This window comes from Larus michahellis, chromosome 11 (genome assembly GCF_964199755.1).
Source record: "Larus michahellis chromosome 11, bLarMic1.1, whole genome shotgun sequence".
NCBI classification, from domain to species: domain Eukaryota; kingdom Metazoa; phylum Chordata; class Aves; order Charadriiformes; family Laridae; genus Larus; species Larus michahellis.
This window is the reverse complement of record NC_133906.1, coordinates 17,357,529-17,367,457: the sequence shown is the minus strand read 5'-3', so window position 1 is coordinate 17,367,457 and position 9,929 is coordinate 17,357,529.

Here is a 9,929-nt window from a genome sequence, read left to right as displayed (position 1 = left end):
TATGAGAAGCTTTTCAGACCTAGTGCTATTGTTTGCTATCTTGTTTAAAAGGTTGATCCTCATTGTTAACTTAAAGACCTTTTTCTGCAAAGGCAGTGATGATCTTAGAAAGTTGGTGTTACAACACCTGATGTTACAGAGGTGTTTTCCTCTGGATAGTGAGTTAAACTCAGTATCTAAAAATGGTGATACTTGAAATCACCTTTCTAGCTGTGTTCTACGATCCATTTCTGCTGCAGAATACTAAAACTTCCCGTTATTCCCTACTGAGATGATTGAAACAACGGTAAGTCTTCTACTATTGGTCTTCATTGGGAACACCAAGAGCAAACCTCAACGTTCAGCTTTAGCTCTTTCCCAAATTGTGCTATTTAATGCTTTTACTTGCAGATCCTTCCTTTAAATACAAGGCTGAACCTATGCTCCTAGTTTAGCCCAGCTACACTTAGAGTTTGTCTGTTTAGAGATTGTTTGTTACCAGGTTTGTAACGTGGTAAAAGGAGGACTCAGAAGATGAGCCAGGTTACCCACAGTATGGTTGTAGACAGCATAAAGCCAATCAAGTCACCGCCAGTAGAAGTCAGGAAGATGCCACCAGATGGTTCATCCTCTCTGTGTAATCAGCTGGATTCTGCCCTGAGGATCTACAAGTAATTCGGCAAGACAACTACAAGTAATTTTCCAGCAAACATGCATAGGAGACCGCGTATTTCTGTGGTTCTTTTACAGCTCTATGTAGCTGCATTCTTATCTTTCCGTACATATCTTCAAATCTGCCAACTTAAATGTAAATTGGTTAGCTATAGAAGGTATAGCTATAAAAGCTATAGAAGACGGTGTGGACTTTCTATTTTTCCCTACCTCTTGCTTAGCTGACTCCACTCTTGAGCTTATATTAATGGTAGAAGACCATGAGATGTAATTCCCAACGGTGCAAGACTTGACGCTACAACTTCAATGGGTCATTTCCATCTTGAGTACAGCCTCTTCCTGCATTAGCTCAGTTGTATGTGTCACTAAGACGCAGATGATCCCATCACTTGACTGTGTTTCTAGGCATAAGGGGAAAGGCAGACAGCAGAGTGAGTAGTTAGGAAGGAATTACATTTTTTCTGTCAGTCCTTTCACTACAGAGAACATTTAGAGATGTTACTGGCATAGTCATGTGAAGTGTTTTCCAGACTAGATTTCATCAAAAGGCTTAAAAAAGAGTTAGGGACATAAATTTAATATTTAGATGATTTTGTGAGGAACAGATTAATTCAGCCTTGCTTTAGAGCTGAAGTAACTACTAGGAAAGTAGAATAAAGCCCAACACATTTTGTACAGACGGATCCTCATTATCTGAACTCACGGCTCATGCAGAGTGTGTCAGGGAGAGAGTCACTGGCGGGGACTAGAAAGTTGAATCTATTTTCCTACATGGAGACGGGGTAACACCGAGCACCCACACAGGGAAGGGCTGGGGGCACGACAGGAGGGCATGAGCATGAGATGGGTTTGGGTGGGAGGGGATGGGTTGCAGTATGTACACACAGGCGTCTGGGAGAGGGTTCACAGCTCTTCTGGCAGAGGGAACTGGCCCCTCCTTCTGTCGGACACACATATCAGGTCAGACAGACGTATTGGGCGGATGCATTATCATCTGAATATCTTTCATATCAGGTCATTTGCAGGTAGCTTTGATGTTTCAGTGGGGTTTATTTCCCAGTTCCCCCAGGACATCCTTCCCTCTGTAACTGCTCTCTTTCCCTGTGTAATTTGAAAGCACGGCTACTGCGGGCTGAGCGTGCTGCTGAATTGGTTTTAGAGGCTCAGGACTTAAATTCCCAAGTTGCCTAGACACAAGGCATTATGATACCAAGCAAGGCAGTACCCAGATATTTTTAATGGTCCAGATTTAAGTGATTTACCTACATTTATATTAAAAAATCAGTGTTGGAGCATGAGATTGATATAGGATCTGCTAAAGCCCTTTTAACCCCTGAACCATCTTCCCCTGGTCTAATTGGTGCTTTAGAGCTAAAGGAAAATGCCACAAGCTTAGTTCTAGGGTTCACCTTGGAGGCACTTCTAAGTAGAAAGCAGACTGGATAGGCATTCCATGTCCCTTCAGGGGTACATTCTGCTTTCATAGCACTTTCTGAAGGTCAGGAAATCAGCTGCTCAGAGCCTGTTCTGAACAGTTTGCAGACTGGGAGCTTCAGCATCTTGGCTAGTGGGATGGTGCTTCAAAGGGAAGTCATGTGTTGGGGGGGGCTATATTGCAAAATTAGGCTCCCAGTCTACATCCATGGATACTTACTGTCTATTATTGCAAATTACTGTTATATTTCCTACAAGAGTAACTGCTGAAACACTGCATCCAGCTGCTAACAGCTGGGGTGCTGGGGAATATAATGCATGCGCTAAGCCATTTTCTTGGAAATCTTTTAGATATCTAAATACAGACTGAAAAGGGAAATAATTTTCACTGAAGGTATCTTCCTTTTGTTAGCTTCCTCTGCCAACGGTGGTGTTCTGATGTCTCACTTTGTGGTAGGAAGCAGAAAGGCTTGTTGCAAACAGTTAGGATACTGCTTTACCACAAAAGATCCGGCAAAATGTTCTGTGGGTTTAGTTTCATTCTGAGCAGTACAGGATCAAAAGACCAGCTTCTTTCTTTTCCTGAATCAAAATAAGGAAAGCAGAGGAACCTAACTACTTCCATAGCCATAAGGCTAGAGCTGAATGAACATAACAAAATCTTATCAAACAGAAAAGATTCATTCACGCGGTTGTTATTAGCAAGAGTAAGACCATTACTTGGCTGAGTACTGGAATGATTGAACCTTGATTTCTGGAAAAAGTTTATGATTCCTCAAAGAGTTACAAACAATATTTCATCAGAAAATTCACACAGGGAAAAAAGCATACTCTAATTCACTACTTCTGTATTCTAACACTTTGAAATTTATTCAAAAGGCATAGCATAGAATCCATTTGCCCCAAATATTGTACCGCAAATAGTGGAAACGAACATTTTCAGAAACCCATAGGCTGAACTTTGCCTCATAGTATTATTACTCTAACAATTATGTCCATCTAAAACACAATTAACTGGCAAGCAATACATTGACAGAAAAGGGAAAATATAACTAATATTGCTGAATAGTTTATTTTGTATCTCTCAGTCTTATCGGCACCATTAAAGCTTGGTTAGCTTGAGATGGCTAATTTATTTTTGAAAGAATCTCCATCTGTGTAACATGTTTTGTTAAATCTAAGCCAAATTTGGTAGAAAGGAATTGTATTTTTGCATGCCAGAAAAGGATGTATTTCCTGTTAATTTTGCCCAGTGAACTGAGCTCAGATCCATTAAAAGACAGTCAATTACTGGAAACCTCCTCTAAGTTGTCACTAAACTGAAAAACAATACATATCACAGGACAGTAAGAAGAGGTAAAGAGGAGAAGGGTACTGGAATTGCTCCTTTATTTTTGTTGGCTGCAATAAAAGCATTCAATCTCCTCTCGGATACGTTTTCTCAAGTGCCAAGTAACACAACAATAGAGTAAGAATTGCAAGGTAAGAAGAGTTAGAGCCTTCAGAAGCTAAATTTGTAAAGGACATGTCCTATCTGTCAAGGTCATCTGGGAGACTTCTTGTATGGAAAACTGAAATATTTCATCACCTTTTTTTTCGAGTGTGAGCTGAGAGCTGAGAGATGGGCTTGTGGCTGGGACAGAGACGCTGCAGGGGCTTCCCGCTCAGCATCATGCACTCCCTTGGCTTCTCTAGGGCCTTTGGCAAGTCCTTTACCCCATAAGCAGGAATAAGAATATTTATTTGTCACTTTATTTAGATGTGATATTTAGATATTAGATAAGATATATTATTTAGATATTTATAACAGATGCTTCGCCCTGTTAAAACCAAACACAAATGTTGAACAGTAGGTGCAGTGAATAATCCCTCCTGCATAAATCTGTGCACATTCAAAGCCACGTGCACAGATTTGAGATCACAGCCTAGAAAAGACAGCCCTTGCCCCAAGCTACAAAGTGTGCATCTTGCCCCCAGCGTTATACTTCTGTGCTTTGAAACTTCTAGCAATAAAAACCTGCTTTCTTAGGAATTTTCCTAGCAGCTGATTGCCTAGGGAAAACAGACGGATATGGGCGTAAAGAGACACAGAGGTACCAGACGCAAATTATCAGTGGGCAGGGACTCCCTGCGGCCAACAGTTTGGCTTGGGTAGAGTAAGTGACCACCTGGCCTGGAGCTGATAAGAAGCAATAAAACCCAAGAAACATCCAGTCTGAACAAGAAAGGAAGAAATAGGATCCAGCTTCATTCTCACCTATTTTAACTCAAAGGATGATACATGGGATAACCCTGGGGGCAGATCCCAGTAGCTGCAAAGCAAAACCAGGTGGCTGGTGCAGCAGCGTACAGCATCGGCCACTGCTTATCTTGAATGTTTCCATGAGAGCAGCTCAATTTTGAGCCAGTTTACAGAAGAGTGGTTTTCAGGAGGGCCTGATGGATGCAACATTCACAAACGTAACTCAGGCTTCTGAAAGCTCAGATCTCATCCTAAGTCCTTAAGCCATCTGTATGGAAAATGGAACTAAGGTTCCCAACGCAGCTGTGTGTTTGAGTATTTTTCCTTGAAAAGCTTATAGTCTCCATCTGTGAGTTAACTCAGCTGCTCTCAGCTGGTGAAGATCACGTAAATTATTCTGTTGTGTGGGTGACCCTTGGCTATATTTAAGGGCTGTAGCCTTAATCTCTTCCCCCCAAAATTGTATCTGACTGCTTATGTAGAAGTGAATTATTTTTTTTTTGGGTACATTTACATCCATCAATTTAAAGGATAAGGAGGAAGCTTAAGTTGGTTTGGTCTTGTTGTATCAGTAGCCAAACTGGGCCCTACCAGTCTCAAGGCAATGAACAAGATGTGGTTTACACCATTGACAGAGTAGGGAGAAGAAGACTAGGACTGAGTTTTGGATTTTGTCAGTCTGTAAAATAACTGAAATAGTATTTATTCATGTTCATGGAAATTTATAGGAGCTCTGTTCTTAGGAGGAAAGATGTTCTTTATCCTGAGTTGTGTTTTTCCTCAGCCTATCTGGAAAAAATGCGTTCAGGTAGGCTATAACAATCGAAGCACAAGCTATTTATGCATTGCTGGCTATTTCTGACTTGAAATATTTCAGAGGCTCTATGTTAAATATGTGGCTTTAGTTTCTAAATGTCCATCTCAAAGCCTCTTTTTCCCCTGTGCCTTATTAAAAGGCTGTAAGAAAGGAAGTGAGGAAACCTGGAAGTTAAAAAACATTCTAGGGGTTTGCCCAGAGAACAGAGGAGGATGTAGGAAGCCTTCCAAAGCGTCAGCTCTCCTTGCCCTCTTATTAGTGCTTTGAAATTGCTATATTAATTCTATTGATTAATTAGCTTGTCTTTCTTTACAAATTATAAATGCATTTAGGACTTTTTAAGGAAGAATTTGCACTTAGGCATAGAGTTGTCAAAGATGCCAGAATTAGAATTAGCTAAAACTTCATTTGCCTCACAACATTTGCCTCTACAATTGATGAGGATGCGTTTACTGGGCTGAAGGTAAGAAGCAATCACTTCAACTGTATGTGTCCGAAGAAAGTTTACTTAGAAACCACCTTCCAGAGGCAAAAGATAAAATCCCTGCCGTATTTAACACCAGCTTCAGGCTGCCCAGTGTGATTTGCCGTGGGAAGCTGCGTACTACTGGCAGAAGCTGGCTCAGGCTGGTGCCTTTGCTGTCGGGTCTCAGTGCTGATGCCCTTGCCTTGAACCAACGCCCAACGTGGACCAGGAACCCTGCGCTGCTGGAGCTGGTGTCTGCAGGTAAGGCATAGAAAGGTGGTCCTGATCCTCTGAAAGCCACTAAAGATCCTATACTATTTTTCAAAAGAGGAAAAGGTTTAGTGCTAGTGCTTTAATCAGGTTCTTTACATCAAATGAGTGCGATGAGGGGTGATGGCTGCTGCTCTTACAGACGTTGCTCTGTGGTGTCAGCAGCACATTCAGGTGAGCAAACCAAGCTATTGCCCTTATACTGCACAGTGACAGTCATTAGCAGACTTGTCGATGGATGTCACTGATAGCCTCAGAGCTGGACAAAAGAATTCTTCTGGTTGTTTGCAATGCTAACGCAATGATTTGGTTTGAGAGACACCATAAGCTCAACACATACTGTCTCCTTGAGAGCCGCTGGGCTGCCCAGGTACACCAGGAGAGACTGTGAGCTAGTTAACATCATTAATGTGCAGCGTCCCAACTCCTGCCTCCCAGCTCGGATGTTAAAAGCCCTGGCAGTGAGCTTTGCTGGCCACTGTCTCTTTCTCATAAGATTGCGCAAAACCAATGAAGATGGGCCACCTATGTTACCTGGCTGCCCAATGTGATCAGGCTAATATTGCTGGTTTTTGCAAAGGTAAAGGTAGCGATAAAGCCTTGCGTTGAACCTAGTGGCTTTCTCTAATGTACTTCAATAAGCCTGCAAATTTGGGAGTGTGGAAACACAAGTAACTGTATAATACTTTGTTGCCCTTCATACAGCTGTGCTCAGTTGTTGACAACATGACTTGGGAGAAAGCAGATGGTTTTGCAGTCCAGAAGTCTGGAATTCATTAGTGGAAATTTTCAGACGTGGGTTGGTTTTGGTTTGGGTTTTTTTTTTTTTATTCCTTGGCTTAGCTACAAGAAGTCAAAGCAAACAGAGCTGAAAATTCATACTGAGGGGTGTGAAAGAGTTTCTTTGCTCTCTTTCACCAAAGAAGTGACTGGACAGAAAAATCAAACACTTGTGAATTTCTTTTTCCTGGTTTGTTTTATCTGTGAGAGCAAACCTTTACTGAGAAAAGGAGCTCTTAAGAGCTTCTCTGGAATTCAGGTTTATTTGGAGAACACCAACAGGATACTTGCTACTAAAGACTGCAGTTTTGCTAACCTCGTAAAGGAAAGGGGAGGAGACGGGAGAAGTGATGTTAATTTATTCGCTGAAGCGTTCAAACTATGTAGTTTTCCCTACAAGGATCTTTTTCTCCTACCAAAAAACACACAGGAACCCTGCACAGAAATAAAAACTGCATAGCAAATGTTAACCTGTGACATCCTGACTTGAGGCAGGAGCAAAGCTCTTCGATAATGTGACGATGTGTCTTGGAAAGGTGGAGTTTTGTGCTTGCCCTTCTTATTGGATCAATTTGTTTTCTAGGCACTAGCATCTCAATAATATGATTGCCTGGAAGAAGCTGGAGGTTGAATTATTTTGAGGGAAGTAAAAAATTCTTTGTATGAGTAAAATGTTTGTATGCCTGCTGCCCTGGCACAGAGCTCTTAGCCAGGTTCTGCTTCGAGCTCTCCCTTCTCAGAGTCTCATATCTGTTTCTTCCACTTTGTAGGTTTTTCATCCATTCCCACCATCTAGATTTGTTGCTCCAGGCTCCTCTTATCTGTGGGGAGGGGGGAGGCAATGGCATTGTCCCAGCTCCTGGCAACTCATTTCTACAGCGTTTTCCTTGAGGTGCTGTACCCCAAGCCTGCCCCAGGAGCCGCCCTTCCCTGCCGTGTTACTTCTCAGTATCCTTTAGACAACAAGTAGTTCCTATCTTGTTACACTCCTCTGATGCTAAGCCGCAGAAGGGTCTGGGCTCTGGTCCAGGGCCAACAACTTTCTGACAAGCACAAGTGACACCGTAACAAATAACAAGGCTTTGGAGAGCCGCCTTTTCAATAACTAATGGGAGGCAGAGAGAGAAAACATGCATGTGAAACCTCTACTGCTAAATTTTTTCAGCACACGCTGTGGATCTGCTACAAAAGATATTTCAACATGAGCTTCTGGAAGCTGTGTTGCTTGTGAATGACGAGGTGGTTTACGCACACCTACAGTCTGGGAAATCCTTTAAGCCTTATGTAAATACAGGCTAACAAAACTACTTTGCCTGGGACTCTGAAAGTGTTAGGTAAACTTCTTCAGGATTGGGAGACTCAGTTGCTTGAAAAAAAAAAATCCCTGTTACTGCTTCACATTCTTAGTTGTCTTGGATTCCAAGCTGAGTTAGGTTTTATCCTCCTTTGCAGACATGGGGGAGGGGGGTGCAGATTCAATGTGTCACAGCAGCCTCAAGGCAGAACTCATGTCACAAGAAAGCTTTGCCTGTATCCAGACAGGACGATGACTCTTCCAGTTGGAGCTAAGGACTAGCTTACCCCTCATCTATAGTGTAGGGAGGGTGCTGTGGCTTGTTACTTCACTTAACATCTGTGCTCCTCGCTCTGACGCAGCCAGTAAACAACGTGACTCAAAGAAAACGAAATCGGAATTATTTTTTTTTCTGTAAACTGGAATGTGTAATTATGGCAGATGATAATCCTCCATTTCTTGGAAAAGGCAAAGACTCTTAGCTGGGATTTCCTTAGCATGACCCAGTTCAAAAAGCAAATGACACTTCACAGGAATCACTGCAAAAATTGCTGGCCCTTAGTGCCAAGGGTGCTGGTGCTCGCTTGGTGAACCGACAGTCTTCCCTAAAGAGCATTGCCTTCCCTTCCCAGCACGGAAATTCTTGTTCCAACTCCAGTGGCAGATGCAAGACAGACTGAGAAGCTGTTCCTTCTGCCTTCTTTTAGTGCTGTTTATTGTAAATGAACTCAGAAGATATGTGATATAAAGTAGAATGGTGCCTTATTTGAAAATTTCTCATGAGCTTTGGCTTTTTTTTAGCACATACGAGGTAAAACTGCATTCCTTTAGGTTGCTTAGAAGTAATTTCAATTTTTCATGCCAGGGGGATTTATAAATGCACATAATCCTGCTAAATGTTGGTCATTTCATGCCTTTAATTCAACATCTATCTGTGCTTGAGTTAATTTGATGTAATCAAACTGTATTATAGCAACATAGCTGAGGCGAAGCTCTGAACCGGAATGGACTGTATTGCATTCAGATGCTCTCTTAGGCTACAGCGATGCCCTTGTGTCACTGTACAGGCACCAGTTTAAACATGGCTATGGTTAGAAGACTTTAGCACTACTTCCCTCAAAAACACGGGCAGAACCTTCGTAGCTTGTAAAGCCAGAAGAGACTCGTGATCATCCTGCCTGCTGCAGGACCCCCCGCTCACTGCCTCGGCGTCGCGTCGATGTCCTGCAGCACCATCATTTATGGGGGTGGAGGCCAGTCTGGTGCACGCAGCTGTACAAATAAGGGATTTGGCTGTTTTGGTTTCAAGTTTGCCGGCCAGTTATGGTCAACTGAATTGAAAACTGCCTGTGTTTGCTGTCAAAATGTACAGCTTAAAAGCTTTTTGGATCTGAATTGAAATGAAATGTTATGATTGGAGGAGGATAGTTTTTAAGAGTAAACCCACTTCATTTTAAGATGTAATGAAAATACAGAAAACATAAATATCGACTTCTCTTTGGTTTTCTGGCAAGTCTCTCCTCCTCCCACTCTCCCAAATTCTTCCCTAAATTTTGTCCAGGTTATAGTGACCACCATCTTATCTCCCACTTGCCCAGGTACGATGATGGGGTAAGTTGAGGACAATGTTTTGCTTCAAAACTAAATTTCCTGCTTTCAGTCAACCTACAGTTTACTTCGTCTGGTATGTTCACACCAAAATAATCCTAGCCTAATGACAACACCACAGGCAACTTTGGTTGCCAAAGGCAACTTTACAGTGCAACAGCATAAACATCCCCATGGGATGTCATCCTTTCACGCACCTCATGGGACACCCTGAGCATGAGGCTCTAAATCCATTTAGTAATTGGAGCTATTAGGAGTAGATAGAGTCTATCTGAGTGAATGAACCCCAAAAGGGACTTTTAATTTTACTGTAACACAAAAATCCTATGCTTAATAGGAGGGAAAACTATATTTAAAAAAATAAATA